This window comes from Heterocephalus glaber, unplaced genomic scaffold, assembly GCF_053883595.1.
Source record: "Heterocephalus glaber isolate CG9 unplaced genomic scaffold, H.glaber_assembly_v1.0 deba00001613, whole genome shotgun sequence".
NCBI classification, from domain to species: domain Eukaryota; kingdom Metazoa; phylum Chordata; class Mammalia; order Rodentia; family Bathyergidae; genus Heterocephalus; species Heterocephalus glaber.
Genome location: NW_028258384.1, coordinates 31,521,425 through 31,547,088, shown reverse-complemented (window position 1 = coordinate 31,547,088; position 25,664 = coordinate 31,521,425). Strand labels below are relative to the sequence as shown.

Genomic DNA, 25,664 nt, shown 5'->3' with positions numbered 1-25,664 from the left:
TTATTTGTGATACTCTTTCACTAATACATTTTAGAATACAGTATCTTCATGTCTTATAAGCAGCAGTAAAAAATGTCAAATATTAAACAGCACCAGTTATATTCAATTTCACATATAGAATGCTGTGGGATAAAATAGGGAAAAAAATAAGTGGCAAGAAAGCAAGTATGACAACACCCTGTATAAAACTCCCATGTTCATGGCACTTTTCCTTTTTTAATGTTTGGGTCTTTTTTCAATTTTTATTTTTATTAGTACATGTTTGGCATAGATAATGATTGCATTTCTCTTGGGGAGTTGGTACATATACAAAGCATATTTTAATTCTTTTTTCACCTCAATCTCCTCCCCTCCCTTCATCTCTTATTCCTCTTCTCTTTAGAAAAAGTTCAATCTTCCTATTTTCTATTGCCCATATTTTATTTTGCTCTTTATTTATACTTTGATTTTCTCATATAAGAAAAACCATGCAATATTTAAGCTTGCGTGTCTGATTTCTTTTACTTAATATTATGGTCTCAAGTTGCATCCATTTTCCTACAAATGACTCAAGTTTACCATCAAGAGATGAATGGGTAAATAAAATGTGGTATTTATACACAATGGAGTACTATTCATGGCACTTTTCAAAATCATCTTGCTTCTTTCATGAACATGTTCCCATCACAGTGAGTACAAATGGCCATGTGTGCCAATAATGCCAAAGTTATGATGTTCTCAATCTTGAGCTAAATTTCCTAGAACCACTGCCTAACACTTCATACCAAGCACAATTCAGACGCTTTACTTTGTAAATATAAGTACTGATACATAACACCTTGGGAGTTTTGCACTAGCTTCAATCATTTCATGCAACTTGACAAACAATTTGTGTATGATCTTGCTATGGCATTAGAGGGAGCTCATCTTACTCATTCTTACCCTCTCACCAATAGCACAATAAGTTTCAGGTCAACCTGGAATCTTTGTCAGATTAAAATCTAAACATCAGCGAAAACAGAAAGAACAGCTTATCTCAAGCTCCTTTGCTGGGTCTGGGAAAGTCGGTACAGCAGCACAATAGCTAAGCTCTGCAAAGTCCTTATTAAGTGTGACAGCAACAGCTGGAGCTGCTAGAATTGGCAGATCATTGAAGGAAACAGGTCCATTTGAAAAAGAAGGGAAAAAGAGTGTAATGTGAAATATTAAATATTGTACCTCTGAGCTGCTGGGCATGAAACCCCAGCATTCTCAGTGGAATCTTCTTTATCTATGATTCCCTTTGGATACCTGGGCTTGTCTTTTCACATTTCCTCTTACAAACATAAAATATAATAGCATTTCGGAAAGTGAATGTATTTCATGCTGTGTGTGATGGATAATATTAGTTACACCTTTCAGAATAGGCAGAAATTTGCTTATTCAATACAGAATTTTAAGGCAGATAGAAACTGCTGAGGTTGGCATTCAAGTTTTCCTTCTTTTTGTTTTTTCATTAGTTTTTTTTTTTTTTTGAGACAACATCTTGCTACGTAGTCCAGGCTGGGCTTGAACTCACTGTGTAGCCCAGTCTGGCCTCAAACTCATGGCTATCCTGCTGCCTCAGCCTCCCAAGTGCCAGGATTACAGGTGTGTGCCACCATGGCCAACTGACAGGCTTAAGTTTTCTATCTGCTTAGTTTTATCCTGTCACACCAGAACTCATGCCACTTCTCTCTTTCATAATTCTAGTATTGTATAACATCAAAATCCTTTAAGTAATACTGTATTTAATCATTCCTCTGACCTTCACTGTATTCCTGACTCTTTTTGGAATAACTCCCTTTCCTGCTTCTAGCTTGAAATCATTTATTTACATTTTCCTTTGAGTCCTGGATCAGGTCTCATCTCCTCCAAAAAGCCTCATCTGAGTGAACCAACAGCAGTGGTATCTTCCATTTATTTTTATAGTACTTATTATCTGTAACATATAACCTGTCCCTTCCCTCCTTTTACAGTATCATATAGAGTGTTTTAATATAAAATTCCTGCAGGTCAGAGACATATTCCCTACAGTCACTAAAAGTGTTCAGCATATAGTAATCTATAAAATGCTTACTATTTAGGGGTTAAGTGTGTACCCTTTGAGTCACAAATCTAATGTTCTATGTATGACTACAAGGAAGTTATTTAATTTTACAAAGCTCTAGTTTTCTTTCTCTGAAATTGCAGTAATAGTAATTACCTCACAAAATTAGTTCTGTCATATTCTCACATTTTATAACATATTGATGCTTTCATTCTTATGGGAACAAAAAGAAATGCCACTTTAAAAACTTTAGTATCTCCCATTCAGTAAAGGGGGGTGTGGAAGACTGATACATTTCCTTATATTAAGTGTTCACCAAACATGATTTTGGAATTTTTTAAAAAGAGACTGAAAATAGGAGGCTTTTTATCTATCCTTTCCCTTCCCAAATCTAATTTTCAAAGTGGCTATAGGGATGTAAAGAATTATTTATGTTTATTAATATTCTAAATGTAGGCTCTTTAAAAGATGGGGGAAGGAAATACTGATCAAAATGTAAGAGGTTATAGCTATATAAAATGAGTGAATTCTGGAGATCTAATATACAACATGGTGACTATAGTTAATAATACTATATTGGATACATGAAATAGAGTACATCTTAACTATGTAAAGTAATAGGTATATTAATTACCACAATGTGGGTCATTTCACAATTTCTGCATTTGTCAAAACATTACATTGTAGACAGTGTGATCAACACATACAGTGAATGTCTACATTTAAAAAATATTATAGTAAAAAACACATTGCCATTAATCTCTCTCAAAATATTCCCCTCACTTTGAACACGTGTATTGCATCATTCTTGCCACTTTCTGAAGCAGTTCTGCGAGGTCCATATCATGACACTCTTTAGTTGCACTGTCATGGCTGATGACATGTTCTAAGTTGATTCAAAATGTTTACTTTTTATGGTCATTTTTACTTTGAGGAAGTGCCAGAAGTTGCATGGTGCCATATCTGCTACATAATGTGTATGAGGACACACTATAATTTTATGAGCTTGCCTTTCCATTGGATGACAAGTCACAATAGCACTCACTATACAGTACTATAATATATTAATATATATATATATTATTTATTACATAATATGGTTCACAAATAATTCCATGTACCAACAATTCAATTTACAAACAGAAATATTTGACAAAATTTTGCTTCCATTCACGAACTCCACATTAGGTAATCAACACAATTGTGGCCCTCTTCCCCACATGAACATGAATGCAGCCATCTTCTCCAGAATTGTGGAATGAATTAAGTTAGTGAACCAGGGTAACATTGTATTTATTTTTATTGTACCTCATGAAGACACTCACAAAAGCAGACTTCCAGAATTGCTTCAGAAAGTTGCAAGAATGATGGAATAAGTGTGGTTGAAGCAAAGGGGAATTTTTAGAGGGTGGTTATTGGTAATGTGTCTTTTACTGTAATAATTTTTTATTTAAACATTCACTGTATCTTATTATGTTACCTCATATAACTTAAATATATTTTATTTATCAACTTTGACATCACTGTAACATAATATCTAACTCCTACAATTTAAAGGAGAAGAGGAAAAATTTGGCTAATGGTTTCAGGGGTTTCAGTCTATTGTCGGCTAGCTGCAGAGCATAAGAGTGTAGTTGAGCCAAACTGCTCAGTCCTAGTGGTCTAGAAGCAGACCAGGATAACAGCACCAGAGACAGGAACATACATATTATGCAAAGTCACAACTTTGTGACTCATACAGATACATCCAAAATTTCCTTTATTAATCACCTAGGAAGCTCCAAGTCCAATCAAGTTGATAATTAATCTTAACAATCACATTTTATTCCTTATCAACTTGACACCCAAACCCATCTTCTTAAACCATGCTTAATCTCCAAATAAACACAATAATTCCACCTAACATGGTGCAACTATCTAGTGCAAAAATGGAAACACTCTAATTCTCTCCCCAAATTCTCAAGTTTTAGTATTTTTCAAAAGTCCAAGGTGAAGCATCCTCTGTAATTCAAGGAAAACTCTTTTAACTGTGAACTTCTGTAAAAATATAACAATTTACATAATCCTAAAACATAATGGAATAAAGTAAACACTAGCATTCCAAAAGGGCCAAAGAGGAAGATAGAATAGAAAAGGACTAGAGTAAAACTAAAACCCACAAGGGCCAAAATTAAATCCTGTAGCTTATATCCAGCTTCTGGGACAAGTGGTGGTGAGATATGAGTTCCAGATGGCTTGGGCAGCCCCACCCTATGACCTTGTTGTTTGTAACCCACACCATCTCTCTCGGGCTGGCTTCCCTCATGACCTCCAGCTGTCCTGCATCTCTAACTTTCTCCACTTTTGCTTCATTCCCACACTTTTATATATTGCCCTTACAGTGGCACCTTGCTTGGTCTCGCAGGCCTTCCTTTGTAATCTGGTTGAAACATCCCTGAGCTCTCAACTATTACATTCGACACACTGTAAAACCACCAACAAATGGATAAGGTGAAAGTCTGTTGCCAACAGAAGCAGTATGCAAACCCCATTGGACCTTGTCTTCAGTGGCCTCTGAGTTCCTCAATGGCTAAACATAGTGAAATAAATCTTGGGGAACCAACTCCCTATGATGTCCTTCTTCAACAAAGACTGGAGCGACTCTCTCAAATGAAAGGTTTATATTTTTGCAGCCCTGAGCCAACCTGTGATGGATGAGGGCTTGCTGATTTCTCAGATGCCCTCAAGGCATCTTCCATTTTATCTGGATACAAATTACAATGGTTCTTTTTAATGCCACTAATGTCAGTTCAACAACCACAGTTCCTGTGGCACCAATTTTATACATGGTTCCCCTTCAACCAAAGTTTATGATTTTTCAAATTTTTATGTATAGATTTTGTCCCCATTTCTCACTATAAATCTGGCTAAAAGCAACCAGCAGTACCCAAGCTACAACCTGAATGTTGGGCTGCCTTAAATTTTCCTCCAACAGATCAATTGGTCTACTGCACTTAATCTCAGTCTCTTGCAAAGTCTCAGGACATGGGGAAAATTTAGACAGTTTTTGTGAGAGTGTCACACTTATGACCTCTACTCTCATTATAATTGAAGTTCTTGTTCTCAAACTGAAACCTCTTGAGTGTGGTCTTACTATCTACGTCGCTACCAGAATTTTGGTCTTCTGACCTATGACCAGAATCACTCATGAGATTCTGCTAACAGCATTGTAGGGCTTCTCTAGCCCATTCTTTCAAATCATTCCAAATCCCTCTTATAAACAGTTCCAAAGGTTTTTGAACCACATGATCAGGTACAGTCAGAGCAATAACCTCACTTATCTCGTATGACTAATATATATATATATATATATGTATATATATATATATATAAGTATACATATATATATATATAAGTATACATATATATATATATTTCTCAATATACTAGTATATTTTCTGTTGCTCATAAGCCAATACTATAGATAAGTAAGTTTGTTTTGTTTTCTTTTGGAGTACTGGAGATTGAATCTTGGGCCTTTGCATTTGCACTGAGCTATATCCTTAACTATTTATCTTTTATTATTTTTTTATTTTGAGATCAAATCTCACTAAGTAAATTTGTTGTCCAAGATGGGCTGAAACTTGTAATCTTTCTGCTTAAGGCTGTAAGAGTGCTAGGACTACAGGCATGCACCACCATGCCCAACTGAATGAGTTTTAAAGATGTTAACTTTTTTTTTTGTATTAAATTCTTTTATTGGTACATTGTAGATATATAACACAATTACATTTCTCATTGGGAATTGTACCTTTATATAAAGCAACTTGGTTCTTATTTTTACCCCATTCCTAGACCTCCCTTCACATCCTCCACCCTTCTCTATTTAGAAAGACTTTATTTCCATTTTTTCCATTTCTCAGCATTTTTTCCTTTCCCTTCTTTCCTTTCCCCTGCCCCTCCCACTACCCCTACCCTTTTGGACCTTTGCTTCCTATTTTGCATTATCGATTATTCATTCTAATCATTGGTACATTTTAGGTATACAATATAATGACATTCATCATTGGAAATGTGCACCTTTACATAGTCTCTCTTGGTTCTTATTTTTCACCCTTGCCCAGCCATCCCTTCAACCCCTCCAGTCCTCCCTATTTAAAAAGATTTTGTTCCTATTTTTCCATTTTCTCATATTAATCCCATTCCCTTCTATCCTTTCCCCTAGCCCTCCCACTTCCTTCCCCTTTGCCCCTTTTCTTCCTATTTCACATGACCTATTATACATTTAGTCCTTATTTACACTTTCAGTTTCTCACAACAAAGAAATTATTCGGTATTTACACATGTGTGTCCTATTTATTTCACTTAAGAGTATTGCCTCAATGTGCATCCACTTAGCTATAAATGTCTCTAATTTCTCATTTTTTATGGCTGAGTAGTACTCCATTTTATAAAAAAAACCCCACATTTTCTTTATCGAGTTTCCAGTTGATGGGCATTTGGGCTGTTTCCAAGTTTTAGCTATTACAAACTGTGCTGCTATGAACATGGGTGCACATATATCACTGTGGTATGATTCTTTTAATTCTTTGGGGAAGATCCCCAGCAGTGGAATAGTGGTGTCAAATGAGACTTCCAGTCCTAGTTCTTTGAGGTATCTCCATACTGATTTCCACAGTGCTTGTACCAGTCTACACTCCCACCAGCAGTGGAGCAGGGTTCCTCTTTCCCCACAGCCCTGCCAGCATTTGTTATTGGTTGATTTCATGATAAGGGCCATTCTTTCTGGAGTGAAGTGGAATCTCAGCTTTGTTTTCATTTTCAACTCTCGAATGACCAGTGATGTTGAACATTTTTTCATGTATTTATTTGCTATTTCTACTTCTTTGTATGAGAAATGTCTGTTCATCTCAGATGCCCATTTTTGGATTGGGTCTTTAAATTTGGGAGGTATGATCTTTTTAAGTTCTTTATAGATTTGAGGTAGTAGACCTTTGTCTAAGGAAGAGCAGGTGAAGATTTTCTCCCACATTATGGGTGGTCTCTTCACATTGCTGGTGGTTTCTCTTGCTGTGCAGAAGCTTTTTAATAAGAAGAGATCCCACTTGTTGATTGTTTGTGCTAGTTCACGGGCAACTGAGGTTTTGTTCACAAAATCTTTTCCTACACTGATGTCTTGAAGAGTTCTACCTAACCTCTGTTCCAACTGGTTCAGAGTTTCTATTTTAATATTTAGATCTTTAATCCATTTTGATTTTAGTTTAGTGCATGGTAAGAGATATAGGTCTAGTTTTAATCTTTGGCAAGTTGAAGCTCAATTTTTCCATCACCATTTATTAAAGAGGCTATCTTTCCTCCAGTGAGGGTGTTTGGCTCCTTTGTCGAAGATGAGATGGCTAGGTGTGTCTGGCGTTGTTTCTGCATCTTCTAATCTGTTCCACTGGTCCTCAAGTCTGTTTCTTTGCCAGTACCATGCTGTTTTTATCACAGTAGCTTTGTAGTATAGTTGCAGGTTGGGGATTGTGATACCCCCTGCCATGTCTCTGTTACCTAGAATTGCTTTTGCTATTCTGGGTCTCTTCTTGATCCAAATGAATTTTGGGATTGTTTTCTCAAGGTCCATGAAGTATGCTGCTGGGATCTCAATTGGAATTGCATTAAATCTATATAGCAGTTTTGGAAGTACGGCCATTTTCACTATATACATCCTTCCTACCCAGGAGCAGGGGATGTCTGTCCATTTTCTGATATCATCTTCAATCTCTCTTTTCAGAGTGCCATAGTTTTCAGAGAAGAGGTCTTTGATTTATTTCATTAGGATGATGCCTAGGTATTTCAGTTTTTTGGATGCTATTGTGAAAGGAATTATTTGCCCTATTTCTCTCTCAGTGAGTCTGTCATTGGTGTAGAGGTAAGCTATTGATTTTTGTTTGTTGACCTTGTAACCAGCTACTTGACAAAATTTGGTTATTAAGTCTAGAAGACTTTTGGTGGAGTTCTTGGGGTCTTCTATACAGAGTATCATGTCATCTGCAAATAATGACAATTTGAGTTCTTCATTACCTATCTTTATTCCTTTTATTTCTTTCTCTTGTCTAATTGCCATGGCTAAAGTTTCCAGAACTATATTGAACAAGAGTGGTGATAGTGGACATCTTTTTCTTGTTCCTGATTTGAGTGTGAAAGATTTCAGTTTTTGACCATTTAGTCTAATATTGGCTGTTGGTTTTTCATAAATGGCTTCTATCAGTTTGAGGTAGAGACCATCTATTCCAATTTTTTGTAGGCTTTTTATCATAAATGCATGTTGGATTTTGTCAAATGCTTTTTCTGTGTCTATGAAGAAAATCATATGGTTTTTGTCCTTGGCTCTATTGATATAGTGTATTGCATTAATTGATTTTCGTATATTGAACCATCCCTGCATCCCTGGGATGAATCCCACTTGATCAAGGTGTATGATCTTCTTGATGATCTTCTGCATTCTGTTTGCCATTACCTTATTAAGGATTTTTGCATCTATGTTCATTAGTGAGATTGGCCTATAGTTCTCTTTTTCACTTGGGTCTTTCTCTGCTTTGGGGATCAAGGTGATGCTTGCTTCCAGGAATGAATTTGGGAGTATTGCTTCCCTTTCAATTTCATTGAAGAGTTTAAACAGTAGTGGCAGCAATTCCTCTCTAAATGTCTTGTAGAATTCAGCAGTGAAGCCATCAGGGCCCGGGCTTTTCTTAGTTGATAAGTTTTTCATTACATTTTCAATTTAATTGGTTGATATTGGGTTGTTCAGAATTTTTAGGTCTTCTTCATTCAACTTTGGTAATTCATATGTATCTAGGAATCTATCCATTTCTTCTGTGTTGTCCATCTTATTGGCATATAGATTCTGGAAGTAGCTATTGATGATCTTCTGGATTTCTGTTGGGTCTGTTGTCATTTCACCTTTTTCATTCCTAATTGCATGGATTTGGGCCTTTTCTTTCCTTTTTCTGACAAGGTTGGCTAAAGGCTTGTCAATTTTGTTGATTCTTTCGAAGAACCAACTCTTGGCTTCATTGATTTTTTGTATCGTTCTCTTAGTCTCCATTGCATTGATTTCTCCTCTGCTCTTTATAATTTCCTCCCTTGTATGAGCTTTGGGGTTGTCCTGCTCTTCTTTTTCTAGAAGCTTGAGGTTCAGCATCAGGTTATTTAATTGGGCTCATTCTGTTTTCCTAATATGCATATTCACTGCTATGAATTTCACTTGTAAGACTGCTTTCATTGTTTCCTATAAATTCCAATATGCTGTATTGTCATTGTCATTTAATTGAAGGAATTGTCTGATTTCTGCTTTAATTTCCTCTGTGACCCATTGGTTATTCAGAAGTGTGCTGTTCAATTTCCATGTGTTTATGAAATTTTTTGAGTTTCTTTTGCTATGGATCTCCAATTTCATCTCACTATGGTCTGATAATATACAGGGGATAACTTCAATTCCTTTGCACTTACTTAAACATGTTCTATGTGTGAGGATGTGGTCTATTTTGGAGAATGACCCATGTGCAGCTGAGAAGAATGTGTATTCTGATTTTGTGGGGTGGAAGACTCTGTAAACATCTATTAAATTCATTTGTTCAAGAGTTCGATTGAGTTCTAGTATTTCATTATTTATTTTTCATCTCGTTGATCTATCTCTTTGTGCCAGTGGGGTGTTGAGGTCCCCCACTACAATTGTATTAGTGCATATATGACTTTTCATGTCCGTTACTATTTGTTTTATATAGTTGAGTGCACTAGTGTTTGGTGCATAGATATTTATGATTGTCATCTCTTCCTCTTGGATTGTTCCCTTTACAAGGATGTAGTGTCCTTCTTCATCTCTCTTAATTAGTGTTGGTTTGAAATCTACTTGATCTGCCAAGAGGATAGCTACTCCTGCTTTTTTTCGGGATCCTGTCCCATGGAGTATTGTTTTCTACCCTTTAACTTTCAGTCTATGAGTTTCCTTTTGAATTAAGTGTGTTTCTTGAATGCAGCATATTGTTGGATTTTGCTTCTTGGCTCATTCTGCCAGTCTGTTTCTTTTGATTGGTGAATTGAGACCATTAACATTGATGGTTATAAATGAAATGTATTGACTTGTCATTGTCATGACTCTTTCTTTTTGTTGGGTTCTCTCCCTTTACATTTAATTTCTTGCCATGCCAGATGGGTTTATTCTGCTTTGCCTCCTGTGGTTGTGATCCTCAATGTCTGTTCCTAGGATAGTGTGTAAAATTCTTTGGAGTGCTGGTTTGGTATTCACGAAGTTCCTAAGGTGCTCTTTGTCATGAAAGTATCTTATTTCTCCATCCATTTTGAAAGATAGTTTTGCAGGGCACATCAATCTGGGTTGGAGGCTGTTTTCTTGTAGGGCTTGGAATATGTGACTCCAAGATCTTCTTGCCTTGATGGTTTGTGTTGAGAAGTCTGCTGTGATTCTGATGGGCTTTCCTTTGTATGTGATTTGTTTCTTTTCTCTGACTGCTTTTAGAACTTTGTTCTTCTGTTGTGTTTCTGGAATCTTAACAATTATATGCCTATGTGTAGATTTTTTTTGATCAAGGCTATTTGGAGTCCTATATGCCTCACTTATCTGTATGTCAACCTCTTTTCCCATGCTTGGGAAGTTTACTGCCATCAGTTCTGTGAAGAGATTTTTTTATGTCATGTGCACTCTCTCCTGTTTCTTCATTGAGCCCAATCAGTCTTATGTTATTCTTTTTTGCATCATCTAGCAGCTGCTGGATTGATTTCTCATGTTCCCTTATAATTTTGAAGCAATTTTTCTTTTCCTGGTCACTAATTGCAATCTTATCTTCTATATCTGAAATTCTGCCCTCACATTGGCTCATTCTGCTGTGTAGACTTTCCATGGAGTTTTTCATGTCCTGGAAATCTATTTGCATCTGTTTTATGGATTCCATTTGTTTCTTATGTTGGGATTCCACCATGTTCCTCAGCTTCTCTCTAGATTTATTAATCATATCTTGCACTACAGGCACAATTTCTCCTGTTATCTGAGAAATTATTTCTGATTTCATTTTTTTCCAGATCACCTTTTGTTGCCAGTTCAGTGTGTCTAGGTGGTTGAGTATCAGAGTGTTCCATCTCATTTCCCTTTGGGGTTGCTGTAGGTGATCTGGAAGTCTGGTTTTGAGACTTATTTATGTGTTTTCTCATTTCGACTGGGGTGGAGGGCTGTTAGCACCTGCACAGATTACCTCCTCTGAGCTGGGTGATGTGGGACGGGGCCGGGAGCAGCAGTAGCGATGGTGACCCAAAAGCCCTTTCCTGTGGGCTGGGAGCAGCCGGAGGGATGGTGGCTGGGAAACCCCTTCCTCTGGACCAGGAGTAGTGGGATGGTGGCTCAGAAGCCCCTCCCTCTGGGCCGGGAGTGGTGGGAGGGATGGTGGTCCGGAAGTCCCTTCCTCTGGGCCAGGAACAGCGGGACAGAAGGTGACCCAAAAGCCCTTTCCTCTGGGCTGGGAGCAGCGGGAGGGATGGTGACTGGGAAGCCCCTTCCTCTGGACCAGGAGCAGTGGGACGATGGCTCAGAAGCCCCTACCTCTGGGCCGAGAACAGTGGGACTCAGTACCTTGGTCTGGTGGTCTGGTGTCCTCTGGGTCTTTGTAGTGTGGAATCAGGTAGCTGCCTGTCTGCCGGGGGGTGATTCGGTGTCTTCCGTGTGACTCAGGACTTCGGTAGGGCATGCACAGACCTGCCTGTCTGCATCGGGCTGATTCAGTGTGTTCTGTGTGAGTCAGGACCTAGATAGGGCATGGGCAGACCTGCCTGTCTGCAGCGGGGTGATTCTGCATCTTCTGCGCAACTCAGGGCCTCGTTAGGGCATGCACAGACCTGCCTGTCTGCAGCGAGCTGATTTGGCCTGTTCTGTGCGACTCAGGACCTCAGTAGGGCATCTAAAGATGTTAACTTTAATTAATGACTCTGAATCAAAGTCAAACTATCACATCTGGTTATGGTCTTCTAGCTAACAGACTCCAAAGTTAGCATAAGACACCTTATGGCAAGAGCAAGGGTATGTTTGTGTGTGTGTGTGTGTGTGTGTGTGTGTGTGTGTGTGTGTGTACCTGTGTCTCTTCTGTCTTCTGGACTTTCTCAGCATTCTTCCATTTTTAAAAAATTTTATTTCATTTTATTTATGTATTTTGTGTGTGCATGTGTGTTTCTGTGTGTGTGTGTGTGTGTGTGCGTGTGTGTGTGTGTGGTGCTGGTGTGGAAGCCACAGCCTTGCATCTGTGTCTTAGTTACTTTTCTCATTGCTGAGACAAAACACCTGACACCCAAAGTTAATGGAGGAAAGGTTTCCTTGGCTCACGGTTTGTAGAGGTTTCAGTTCATAGTTGTCTGGTTTCAAGGCAGGGTGGCATGGCACAGGGGCATCATAGAGGAGAAAAAGCTTTTGGCAGGCAGAAGGCAGCAAGGAGCAAACAACAAATGACCAGCAGTCACCCTTTTTCTGTCCCTGATAATTTATCCAGACTACTCATCCTTAGAGTAGGGAGCACTCACATCCAGGGTGGAGCAGCCATAATCCTAGCATCACACCATGAATCAATCCCAACATCACACACCCTATATCCAGACACCTCTGAAAAGCCTCACCAAAGACCACATGAGGCTTTGTGGGGACATCTAGATAAAAGCCATTACAATCTCCTATGCAACTGCTCTGCCACTAAACTACATTCCCAACCCTTTTCATTTTTTTTTTAATTTTGAGACTAGGTCTTGCTAAATTGCTCAGTTTGTGATCCACCTGCCTCAGCTTCTTGAATGCTAGCATTATGGATGTTTGTTATCCACTTGCCTTACTTGAATTAAGGGTGTGTGCTATTGTACCTGACTATTGGGTTTGTGTGTGTGTGTGTGTGTGTGTGTGTGTGTGTGTGTGTGCATGTGCACATGCAGGTGATTGAACCCATGGCCTCATGAATGCTAGGAAAGTACCCTAGCACTGAGCAACATACACATCCCATCTTCTTCTATTTATAAAGCTCCCAGTATTCAGACATGGAGACTCTGCCCTAATGATGTTATTTAATACTAATCATTTTCTAAAGATATTACATCTAAATACTATAGTCAGATTAAGTTTTTCATTCTTAATATCTCACAAGTGGTATGAAATTTCAACTCATAGATCTTGGGGGAGACATCCAAATGATAGAAACCAATAAAGCTGGAAAAAAGCACTTTTTATAGATTAACTTATTTTTCCTTCCCACACCCCTATTTGGTAGATACTGTAGTTATTCCTATCTTACTGACAAAAAAACTGAGTCACTGAAAGGTTAAACAACACTCTCAATATTATACACTGAATAATGAGTGGAAGCAGGGTATGAAAACATCTGGCTTCATGACATGTATGTAATCATTTTATTAGACTGATCCTCAAGTAAAATTTGGAAAAGAATGAAAAGAAGAGAAAAATGAACCTCCTAAACTTGATTTGGATTACGTTTACCTCCTATATTAATCTCTTGAAAGGACACTCTTCTCCCAAATGTGGATTCCATAATAAATAAAAAATGATTTATAATTCCTCAAACATTCTTTAGTCCCTTTGAAATCTAAGGACATACAGATTAAAAAACTGCCACGTGTTGACCAATGAGTTGGAGGATGTAAGAAGCTGCTGAAGGCTTTAAGAAAAAATAAGAATCTCAGAGAACAAGTAGAAAAACTATGTAAATTGATAAAAATTCACACTTTTATCAAATATTTGCAATCCCAATCAAAACCCCAGTTTGAACTATTAGAGACTACATTCTATAGAGGAATTTAATGCTAGTGATTAAGCCTTTAACAAATATGTTTCACCAACAATGTACATGGTTGACTTTTTTCCCTGCAGTCTCTCCAACATTTGTTGTTATTTGATATCTTTGTGATAGCCATTCTTTCTGGACTAAGACGGAATTCCAGTGTTATTTTAATTTCCATTTCTCTAATAGCAAGAGATGTTGAAAATGTTTTTCATGTTTGGCCATTTTTACTTCTTCTGAGAAGCATCTACTCATTTCAATTCACCATTTTTTGACTGAGTCTTTTCTTTTGGTGGGATATGTTTTATTCTTCTTCCTCTTCCTCCTCTTCCTCTTCCTCCTCCTCCTCCCCTCCTCCTACCCTTCTTCCTCCTTTTTCCTCCTCCTCCTCCTCCTTTCTTTTTTTGTACCAGGGTCAAAAAGCTTTTGATTTTTCAGTGCTGACCTCGTATCCAGCTACTTTACTGAATTGTTCATTAAGTCTAGAAGACTTTTGGTGAAGTTCTTAGGGTCTTCTATTTAGAGTATCATGTCATCTGCAATTAATGACAATTTAACTTCATTTCCTATCTTTATTCTTTTTATTTCTTTCTCTTGTCTAATTGCTATGGCTAATGTTTCCAAAATTATATTGAACAGGATTGGTGACAGTGGACATCCTTGTCTTGTTCCTGATTTTGTTTGGGATTAGGTTGGATTTATTTATTTATTTATTTATTTATTTATTTATTTATTTTTTCATTGGTACCATTGATCAAACTCAGGTCCTTGTGCTTGCGAGGCAGGCAGCAGAACCACCGAGCTAAATCCCCAGCCTTGTTCATGATTTTAGAGTTATGGATTTCTGTTTTTGACCATTTAGTATGATATTGACTGGTTTTTTTTATAGATTGTTTTCATCAGATTGAGATAGAGTCCATCTATTCCAATTTTTTAGGGTTTTTATCATAAATGCATGTTGGATTTTGTCAAATGACTTTTCTGCATCCATCGAAATGATCACATGGTTTTTGTTTCTGGTTCTATTAATATAGTGTATTACAGTTATTAGTTTGCATATGTTGAACCATCCCTGCATCCCTGAGAAGAATCACACTTGGTTAGGGTGTATGATTATCTTGATGATCTTCTGCATTGTATTTGGCAGTATCTTATTAAGGATTTTTGCATCTATGTTCATCAGTGAGATTGGCTTATAGTTCTCTTTTTCATTTGGGTCTTTCTCTGCTTTGGGGATCAAGGTGGTACTTGCTTCCAGGAAAGAATTTGGGAGTATTATTTCCTTTTCAATTTCACTGAAGAGTTTAAACAGTAGCGGCAATAGTTCCTCTCTAAATGTCTTGTAGAATTCAGCATTGCAGCCATCAGGGCCTGGGCTTTTCTTATTTGTTAAATTTTTAATTATGTTTTCATTTGAATTGATGATATTGGGTTGTTTGTAATTTTTAGGTCTTCTTTAAATGAAGCAGACACCTTCATCCAGTATTAGCAGGCTATAGTTACACAAGCTCCTTGCCCCTCAATAATTTAACTGTGTTACCTTGGAAATAGCAGAGCTTGGCTGAGTTCACTCCCCATAAATGTCAACTGACTCCAGCTAATACTTCCCCTATGAAGCAGCCATTTTTTCTATTCAGCAAGATATGCTTGTGTCCTCATTTTATAGTCTTGCCTGCTTGACACTTGTTATCAGTAGGTGTCCCAAGGCCTGCACAGTTTCCCCCCTTTACACACTTGCAATGAATAAACACTAAATGTCCTGGGAGTCCTTTGTCTTTTCTGCCCAGAGCAACTTAGTTCAGCCCAAAATTGTTTCTCTCAAGTCTCTGTGTTTCTTTTAAATACTAATTTCCAATCTTGCAGATGTGGTACTGGCTTGCAGCAGGCTAGGGCCACTGCAGGGGTCTCTGACAACTCCCATTACCATTTCCCTATAGTTCAACTTTGGTAATTCATACGTATCTAGGAATCTGTCCATTTCTTCTGTATTTTCCATCTTATTGGCATATAGGTTCTCAAAGTTGGTACTGATGATCCTCTGGATTTCTGCTGGGTTCATTGTAATTTCATTCTTTTCATTTGTAATTGCATGGATTTGGGTCTTTTCTTTCCTTTTTTTGATAAGTTTGGCTAAGGGTTTGGCAATTTTGTTTATCCATTTGAAGAACCAACTCTTTGCTTCATCGATTTTTTGTATCATTCTTAGTCTCCAGTGCATTGATTTTTGCTCTGATCTTTATAATTTTCTCCCTTGTATGAGCTTTGGGTTTGTCCTGCTCTTCTTTTTCTAGAAGCTTCAGGTTGTGTAATTGAGCTTGCTCTGTTTTCCTAATATGAGTATTCACTGCTATGATTTTCCCTCATAAGTCTGCTTTCATTGTGTCCCATAGATTCCAATATGTTCTATTGACATTGTCATTTAATTGTAGAAACTGTCTGAGTTTTTCTTTAATTTCTTCTGTGACCCATTGGTTATTCAGAAGTGTGTTCTTCAATTTTCAAGGGTGTATGAAATTCTTGCAGTTTCTTTTGCTATTGATCTCCAATTTTATCACACTATGGTCTGATAATATACAGGGGATAACTTCAGTTCCTTGGCAAGTACTTAATCATGTTCTATGAACAAGTATGTGGTTTATTTTGTAGAACAACCTATGCGCAGCTGAAAAGAAAGTGTATTCTCATTTTGTGAGTTGGAACACTCTAAACATCTGTTAAGTTCCTTTGTTCAAGAGTTTGATTGAGTTCTAGATTTTTGTTGTTTATTTTCTGTCTATTTGATCTGTTTGTGACAGTGAATCATTGAGGTCTGTCACTACTATTGTATTAGTGGTTATTTGATTTTTCATGCCCATTAGTATTTGTTTTATATAGTTGGGAGCATTAGAATTTGGTGCATATGTATTTGTGATTGTCATCAATTCCTGTTGGATTTTTCCCTTTACAAGGAAGGATGTAGTGTCCTTCTTTGCCTCTCTTAATCAGTGTTGGTTTGAAATCCATTTGATCTGCAAAGAGGATAGCTACTCCTGCTTTTTCAGGTTCCTGTCACATTGATAATTGTTTTCCACCCATTAACTTTCAGCCTATGAGTTTGTTTTAGAATTGTGTTTCTTATATGCCACATATTGTTGGATCTTGCTTCTTGACCCATTCTGCCTGTCTATTTCTTTTCATCAGTGGATTGTGACCATTAACATTTATGGTTATAAAGTGATATGTATTGACTTATCCTTGTCATAATTTTTTTGTTGTTGCATTCTCCCCCTTTGCATTTATTTTCTTGTCTTGCCTGGATGATTCATTCTTCTGGGCTTCCTGGTTTTGTGAACCTCATTGTCTTTTCCTATGATATTGTTTAAAATTATTTGGAGTGCTGATTTGGTATTCATGAAGTTCATAAGGTGCTCTTTGTTATGAAAGTATCTAATTTCTCAATCAATTTTGAAAGACAATTTTTCAGGGTACATCAATCTGGGTTAGAGGTTGTTTTCCGTTAGTGTTTGAAATACATCACTCCAGGATCTTCTTGCCTGGAAGGTTTGTGTTGAGAAGTCAGCTGTGATTCTTCTGATGGGCTTTCCATTGTGTGTGATTTGTTTTTTTCTCTAATTGCTTGTAGAATTTTGCTCTTCTGTTGGGTTTCTGGAATCTTAACTATTATATGCCTATGTGTAGATTTTTTTTATCATGGCTAGTTGGAGTACTATGTGCCTCACTTATCTGTATGTCAAGTTCTTTTTCCCTGCTTGGGAAATGTTCTACCATTACCTCTGCCATTTTCACTTCTCCTTTTTTTTCATTGACTCTGATCAGTCTTAAGTTATTCTTCTTTGTGTCTTCTAGGAGATGCTGGATTGATTTCTTGTGGTCACTTACTATTTCTAAAAAATTTTTCTTTTCCTCATCACTAATTGCAATCCTGTCTTCTATATTTGAAATTTTGTCCTCACAATGCTGTGTAAGATTTCAATGCAGTTTTTAATCTCCTGGATATCTCTTTGCATCTGTTTTATGGATTCCATTTGTTTCCTAGGTAGTGATTCCATCATCTTCCTTGGCTCCTCTATTTTTTATATGTGTCTTCTCTAGATTTATTAATCATGTGTTGCACTAAGAACACAATCTCTGCTGCTATCTGAGAAATTATTTCTGATTTCATTTTTTCCAGATCCTCTTTCATTGCCAGTTCAGAGAGTCCAAGTGGTTGAGTACCAGATTGTTCCATTTCTTTGCCATTTGGGGTTGCCTTAGGTGATCTGGGAATCTGGTTTTCAGACTTGTTTATGTGTCTTCTTATTTCAACCGATGTAGCCTTCTGTGCATTTGTTAAGGCAACATTTTGCTCACCCAGTGGTCTTCAATTCTCAGCAAGCCACCAAGAGGCTTTTTCTCTGCTGCTCACCACTGTGCCAATTTCCTGGGTTCATAATGGTTGCCTTCTGGATGCCTGAGCTGACTTGTTGTTTGGGCACGCTTCTGGAACACAGGCTTCTTGCTGGGATCAGTGAGCACTTACAGATGGAATCTAGATGGGGCTCTGGCTATTGCTTGTGTGCCTGTGCAGCTCTTTTCCAGACAGGTGCTGTGGGTTCAACCTGCTGGGGTCAGTATGAGGCCCTGGCTGTTATTTGAAAATTTTTAGACATTTGTATTAAGTGGATGCACCTGGAAAATATGCTGTTGAGTGAAATAAACCAGACATGTAAGCTTAGATACCATTTGGTATCTCTCTGAGTGAGGCAAAGTAAAAACAAAAAAATGATAAAGGGTAGATAGAAAGGGAGAAAGGGATTGATCTCTTGCAATAGGGAAGCAGTCCAAGTGATCAAATGCAAGGAGTGCAGTGGAGAGGAAAGAGAAAAAAAATAAAGATATGCTATATACAGGAATCTAATAATCCCAATTAATATAAACACTATATGCCATAACATGAGCTAGACAAATAATATCAACCAGTATGAAAAAGGGGATGGGGAACTGGAGGAGGAGGGGAGAGGGAATTGGAAAGGAATTTTTTAAAAAGACACAAGCTGTAGGTTCCACTGCTTCCAGCTCAGAGGGGGGACTTCCAGGCCAATGTTTCACCAATCCCAGCCCAGAGATGGGGGATTCCAGGCAACAATTCCACCTCTCCAAGGCTGGGGTGTGGGGGGTTCTGGGCCACTGTTCCACTGCTCCCAGCCCAGAGCAAGGGGCTTCTGGGCTGACATTCCACTGCTCCCAGCACAGAGAAGGTGAGCCTCATGGGCAACAACACCAACCTCCCCATTGAAATGAGAAGACATGTAAACAAGCCTCAAAACCAGACTTCCAGATCACCTACAGCAAGCCCAAAGGGAAAGGAGATGGAAAACTCTGATACTCGACTGCCTGGACTCCCTGAACTGGCAACAAAAGAGGATCTGGAAAAAATGAAATCACAAATAAGTTCTCAGATAACAGCAGAGACTGTGCCCATAGTGCAAGACGTGATTAATAAATCTAGAGAGGACACAGATTTAAAAAGTAGAGGAGCTGAGGAATATGATGGAATCACAACACAGGAAATAAATGGAATCCATAAAACATATACAAACATGTTTCCAAGAGATTAAACACTCCATTGAAAGTCTACACAGCAGAATGAGCCAGTGTGAGGACAGAATTTCAGATATAGAGGATAAGATAGCAATTAGTGACCAGGAAAAGAAAAATGGCTTCAAAATTATAAGGGAACATGAGAAATCAATCCAGCAGCTGCTAGATAATGCAAAAAAAGAATAACATAAGACTGATTGGGCTCAATGAAGAAACAGGAGAGAGTGGGGATGACATAAAAAAAATCTCTTCACAGAAATAATGGCAGAAAACTTCCCAAGCAGGGGAAAAGAGCTTGACATACAGATAAGTGAGGCATATAGGACTCCAAATAGCCTTGATCAAAAAAAACTACACATAGGCATATAATTGATAAGATTCCAGAAACCCAACAGAAGAACAAAGTTCTGCAAGCAGTTAGAGAAAAGAAACAAATCACATACAAAGGAAAGCCCATGAGAATCGCAGCAGACTTCTTAACACAAACCCTCAAGGCAAGAAGAGCTTGGAATGATGTATTCCAAGCCCTAAGGAAAACCAACCCAGATTGATGTTCACTGCAAAACTATCTTTCAGCATTGATGGAGAAATAAGATACTTTCATGATAAAGAGCACTTTAGGAACTTCATGAATACAAAACTAGCACTCCAAAAAATTTTAGATAATATCCTAGGAACAGAAAATGAGGATCACAACCACAGGAAGCACAGCAGAATGAATTCATTGGGTGAGACAAGAAATTATATGTAAAGGGGGAGAATCCAACAAAAAGAAATGTCATGACAATAATAAGTCAATATGTATCAGTTATAACCATCAATCTTAATGGTCTCAATTCACCAATCAAAAGAAATAGACTGGCAGAGTGGGTCAAGAAGCAAAATCCAACAATATGCTGCATACAAGAAACACACTTAATTCAAAAAAGAAATTCATAGATAGAAAGCTAAAGGGTGGAAAACAATACTCCATGCAACGGGAAGCCAAATAAAAGTAGGAGTAGCTATCCTTTTTGCAGATCAAGTGGATTTCAAATCAACACTGATTAAGAAAGACAAAGTAGGACACTACATCATTGTGAAGGGAACAATCCAACAGGAAGAGATGACAATCATAAATATCTATGCACCAAACACTGGTGTCCCCAACTATATAAAAGAAATACTAATGGACATGAAAAGTCATATATGCACTAATACAATTGTAGTGGGGGACGTCAATACCCCATTGTCATAAATAGATAGATCAACTAGACAAAAAATAAGTAATGAAATACTAGAACTCAATCGAACTCTTGAACAAATGAACTTCACAGATGTTTACAGTGTTCCAACCCACAAAATCAGAATACACATTCTTCTCAGCTGCACATGGGTCAATCTCCAAAATAGACCACCTACTCACTCATAGAATGTGTTTAAGTATATGCAAAGGAATTGAAGTTATCTCCTGTATATTGTCAGACCACAGAGCAATGAAATTAGAGATCAGCAGCAAAAGAAATTGCAAAAATTACAGAAATTACATGGAAATTGAACAACACACTTCTGAATAACCAATGGGTCACAGAGGAAATTAAAGACAAAATCAGACAGTTACTACAATTAAATGACAGTGACAATGCAACATATCGGAATCTATGGGACACAAAGAAAGGACTCTTATGAGGGAAATTCATAACAGTGAATACACATATTAGGAAAGCACAGCAAGACCAATTAAACAACTTGATGCTGAACCTCAAGCTTCTAGAAAAAGAAGACAAACCCAAAGCTTGTACAAGGGAGGAAATTATAAAGAACAGAGCAGAAATCAATTACATGGAGACTAAGAGAACAATGAACAAAATTAATGGAGCCAAGAGTTGACTCTTCAAAAGAATAAACAAAATTGACAAACCCTTAGCCAACCTTATCAGAAAAAGGAAAGGCCCAAATCCATGAAATTAGGAATGAAAAGGGTGAAATTACAATAGACCCAGAAGAAATCCAGAGGATCCCCAATACCTACTTTGAGAACTTATATGCCAATAAGATGGAAAATACAGAAGAAATGGACAGATTCCTAGATATGTATGATTTACCAAAATTGAACAAAGAAGACTTAAAAATTCTAAACAACCCAATATCAAACAATGACATTGAAAACTTAATTAAAAACTTACCAACAAATAAAAGCCCAGGTCCTGATGGTTTCACTGCTGAATTCTACAAGACATTTAGAGAGGAACTATTGCCACTACAATTTTAAGTGTTCAGTGAAATTGAATTGAAGCAATACTCCCAAATTCATTCCTGGAAGCAAGCATCACCTTGATCCCCAAAGCAGAGGAAGGCCCAACAGAAAAAGAGAACTATAGGCCAACCTCACTAATGAACATAGATGCAAAAATCCTTAATAAGATTCTGGCAAATGGAATGCAGAAGATCATCAAGAAGATCATACACCCTGACCAGTGGGATTCATCCTTAGGGGTGTGGGGATGGTTTAACTTACACAAATCAATCAATGTAATACACTATATCAATAGTGCCAAGGAAAAAATCCATATGATTATCTCCATAGATGCAGAAAAAGCATTTGAAAAACTCCAACATGCATTTATGATAAAAACCCTACAAAAAATTGGAATACTTTGTCTCTACCTCAATCTGATAAAAGCCATCTACGAAAAACCAACAGCCAATATCATACTAAACGGTCAAAAACTTAACACTAAAATTAGGAACAATACAAGTGTGTCCACTGTCACCACTCTTGTTCAATATAGTTTTGGAAACATTATCCAAGGCAATTAGACAAGAGAAAGAAATAAAAGAAATAAAGATAGGAAATGAAGAAGTCAAATTGTCATTACTTGCAGAAAATATGATACACTATATAGAAGACCCCAAGAATTCCACCAAAAGTCTTCTAGACTTAATAACCATGTTCAGTAGAGTAGCTGGATACACGGTCAACACATAAAAATCAAGAACTTTCCTCTACATGAACAAGAGACTCACTGAGATAGAAATAGGGCAAACAATTCCTTACAGAATAGCATCCAATACACTGAAATACCTAGGAATCAACCTAATGAAAGAAATCAAAGACCTCTTCTCTGAAAACTATAGCACTCTGAAAAGAAAGATTGAAGATGATATCAGAAAATGGGAAGACATTCCCTTCTTCTCAGTAGGAAGGATCAATATAGTGAAAATGGCTATACTTCCAAAACTGCTATATAGATTCAATGCAATCCGAATTGAAATCCCAGTAGCATACTTTATAGACCTTGAGAAAACAATCCAAAAATTCATTTGGAACAAGAAGAGACCCAGAATCACAAAAGCAATTTTGGGTAACAGAGACATGGCATGGAGTATCACAATCCCAAACTTGAGACTATGCTACAAAGCTACTGTGATAAAAACAGCATGGTACTGGCAAAGAAACAGACCTGAGGACCAGTGGAATAGATTAGAAGATGCAGAAACAACTCCAGACACATTCAGTTATCTCATCTTTGACAAAGGAGCCAAAAACCCTCACTGGATGAAAGATAGCCTCCTTAATAAATGTGCTGGAAAAAATGGGTTTCAACTTGCCAAAGACTAAAACTAGACCTATATCTCTCACCATGCACTAAACTAAAATCAAAATGGATTAAGGATCTAAATATTAAAATAGAAATGCTGAATCGCCTGGAATAGAGGTTAGGTAGAACTCTTGAAGACATGGGTGTAGGAAAAGATTTTATGAACAAAACCTCAGTTGCCCGTTAACTTGCACAAACAATCAACAAGTGGGATCTTTTCTTATTAAAAAGCTTCTGCACAGCAGGAGAAACCACCAGCAGTGTGAAGGGACAACCCACAATGTGGGAAAAAATCTTTACCTGCTCTTCCTCAGACAAAGGTGTACTATGTTGAATCTATAAAGAAGTTAAAAAAATCAGACCTCCAAATTTAAATACCCAATCTGAAAATGGGCATCTGAAAAGACCAGACATTTTTCAGACAAAGAAGTAGAACTAGCAAATAAACATATGAAAAATTGTTAAATGTCACTTGTCATTTGAGAGATGCAAATGAAAACAACGCCAAGATTCCACCTCACTCCAGAAAGAATGGCTGCTATCATGAAATCAACCAATAATAAATGCTGACAGGGCTGTGGGGAAAGAGGAACCCTGCTCCACTGCTGGTGGGAGTGTAGACTGGTGCAACCACTGTGGAAATCAGTATGGAGATACCTCAAAGAACCAGGACTAGAGGTCCCATTTGACCCAGCTATTCCTCTGCTGGGTATCTTCCCCAAAGAATTAAAAGAATCATACCGCAGTGATATATGTGCACCCATGTTTATAGCAGCACAGTTTATAATAGCTAAAACTTGGAAACAGCCCAAGTGCCCATCAACTGGTAAGTGGATAAAGAAGATGTGCTTTTTTAATAAAATGGAGTACTACTCAGCCATAAAGAATGAGAAACTAGAGACATTTATAGCTAAATGGATGCACATTGAGGCCATACTCTTAAGCGAAACAAATAGGACACACATGTGTCAATACCGAATAGTTACTCTAGGGTGAGAAACTAAAAGTGTAAATAAGGATTAATATGAAAAAGTCATAATTTGAAATATTAAAATGTCCAAAGGTGTAGGGGTGTTGGGAGGGAAAGGGGAAAGGGAAGAAGGGAAAGAAAAATTATGAGAAAAGAAAAAAATGGAAACGAAATCTATGTAAATAGGGGAGGGTGGAGGAGGTGAAGTGCACACATGTAATGGGGAAAAAACTAAGAACTAAGATACATCATATGTAGGTACAAGTGCCCAATGATAAATGTCAACATACTGCATACCTAAAATGTACCAATAAAAGAATTTTTAAAAAAGCTTCTGCACAGCAAAAGAAACCACCAACAGTGTGAAGAGGCAACCCACAATGTGGGAAAAAATCTTCACCTGTTGTTCCTCAGACAGAGGTCTACTATCTCGAATCTATAAAGAACTCAAAAAAATCAGCTCTCCCAAATTTAAAAATCCAATCCAAAAATGAGCATCTGAAATGAACAGACATTTCTCAGACAAAGAAGTAGAAATAGCAAATAAACATACAAAAAGTGTTCAACCTCACTGGTCATTCGAGAGATGCAAATGAAAACAATGCTGAGATTCCACCTCACTCCAGAAAGAATGGCTGCTATCCTGAAATCAACCAATAACAAATGCTGTTGGGCCTGTAGGGAAAGAGGAACCCTGCTCCACTGCTGCTGGGAGTGTAGACTGGTACAACCACTGTGGAAATCAGTATGGAGATACCTCAAAGAACTAGGACTGGAAATCCCATTTGACCCAGTTATTCCCCTGCTGATTATTTTCCTCAAAGAATTAAAAGAATCATACCACAGTGATATATGTGTACCCATGTTCACAGCAGCACCATTTGTAATAGCTAAAACTTGGAAGCAGCCCAAATGCCCATTAACTGGAGACTGGATAAAGAAAATGTGGTTTTTTTATAAAATCGAGTACTACTCAGCCATAAAAAATAAGAAATTGGAGACATTTATAACTAAATGGATACATATTGAGGTGATACACTTAAGTGAAATAAACAGGACACACATGTGTAAATACCGAATAGTTTCTCTAGTGTGAGAAACTGAAAGTGTAGATAATGTGAAATAGGAAGAAAAGGTCCAAAGGAGAAGTGGAAGTGTGAGGGGTAGGGGAAAGGAAAGAAGGGAATGGAATTAATATGAGAAAATGGAAAAATGGAAACAAAGTCTTTGTAAATAGGGAGGGATGGAGGGGTTGAAGGGAGGGCAGGGAAAATGGGAAAAATAAGAACCAAGACAGATTAAGTAAAAAAGGTGCAAATTTCCAATGATGAATGTCATTATATTTTATACCTAAATTTTACCAATAAAATAAAATTTAAAAAAGAAACAAGCTGTAATATGTACACGTAATCATTCCCCAAGATGATTGTAAATTGCATGAAATGCAAACATGTATTAATAAAAAATGAAAAAGATAAAATTTAAAAAATAAATACATTCATGTCTCATAGAAAAATTTTCCTTTTTTTCACAGGCCTAATAGCTATTTCTAAATATTAAAACTAAAATTTGCTAAATTGTATTTCAAAGTGTTTTTCAACATACAGTTCAGATCTAACTTGAAAAAATTTACTGTGAGTTAAGCAGTGTGACATGAGAAAAATTAAATGAGAAAGGGTAAATTAGTAGCC

The 25,664-nt window shown here is 37.3% G+C and overlaps 1 protein-coding gene across 2 annotated transcripts in view; it reads right to left on the bottom strand.

Moving 5' to 3' along the window:
* Il1rapl2 (interleukin 1 receptor accessory protein like 2) overlaps positions 1 to 25,664 on the bottom strand; it is a 647,009-nt gene that overhangs the window by 474,369 nt on the left and 146,976 nt on the right. The window lies entirely within an intron of this gene.